The following is a 1,120-nucleotide window of genomic DNA, read 5'->3' on the forward strand; positions in this document are numbered from 1 at the left end:
TATTTTTCTGTTTTTCTATGCAAAAATGTGCCCTGAGTTTCCTGATGATCCAATACATGCCATTCATTGTTGATTAGATTGTCATTATGTAGCACGTGACTGTATTGAGAGATTTTTCTCTTTTTAAAAAATTTATTTGCATTTATTCACTGCACATAATTACAGTATACAAAATGGGATTTTTCATCTAGAATACACTGTATATTGGCTCAATCAAGGATATTACCATATGTGTTATTGTTAACAAATAATTCTCCACTTCTTGTTTCTTACATATTTTGGTTTCTTTTCCCCCCTTGATTCCCTACCTCTCACCCTCTGCCATGTCCCACCCTCCTCCCACACTGTCTCTGGTATCTACAGTTGCTTTCCATTCCTTCCCCCCCCCAATTTTATTGATTCACAAAATATCTTAATTAATCTAACTACTTTTCAATAGCAAGTTCAGCTGATATATACATATCTGTGAACACACGTCTGATTTTAGGCAGAAACCTCAGTGAGTTGAATGAACGTACCATAAAGTAGCACCTGGCTGGGCCTATATAGCTTACTGCAGTCATTAAATTGATATTTTTAAAGCATTTTTTAATTTAAAGAAAAACAGCACCAGTTTTAATAGATCAAAATTTTAAAATGTTAAGAAAAGTTTGCTCAAGGCTTATAGCTAGGAAAAGGTTAGGATTTAATTCAAATAGTAGGTAGATGAACCTATCAACAGTTCAAGAGAAGACAAAAATTCTTAAATATGGAAATCAAAGCATTGAAGAAAATCAGTAATGCTTTAGTCTGAAGTCAAAAAGTTTTATTTCACTAGTTCAGACTCATGTAGTTAATCTCTCTTCTATTGCATTTGCAGTGTTACTGTGGGCTGATCTTTCCATTTGGAAACTCTGGAAGTTAACATTCAGCTCTGGACTTGTCCCTACTATTAGCTGGCCATTCTCTTGGTTGTTTCTTGTACTCCTATTTCTGTGTATCCAACTTCAGTTTTCCTGGTAGTTTTCCCTAGTTTTTCTTTCAGCACTTTTTCAGAGAGCTGGTATGGTATTGGTAAATTCAGATTTTGTTGATCTAAGAATGTTTTTGTCTTTTTTTTCCATATGAAAGATAATCTTGC

Source organism: Tupaia chinensis, unplaced genomic scaffold (assembly GCF_000334495.1).
Source record: "Tupaia chinensis unplaced genomic scaffold, TupChi_1.0 Scaffold000311_2, whole genome shotgun sequence".
Lineage (NCBI taxonomy): Eukaryota > Metazoa > Chordata > Mammalia > Scandentia > Tupaiidae > Tupaia > Tupaia belangeri.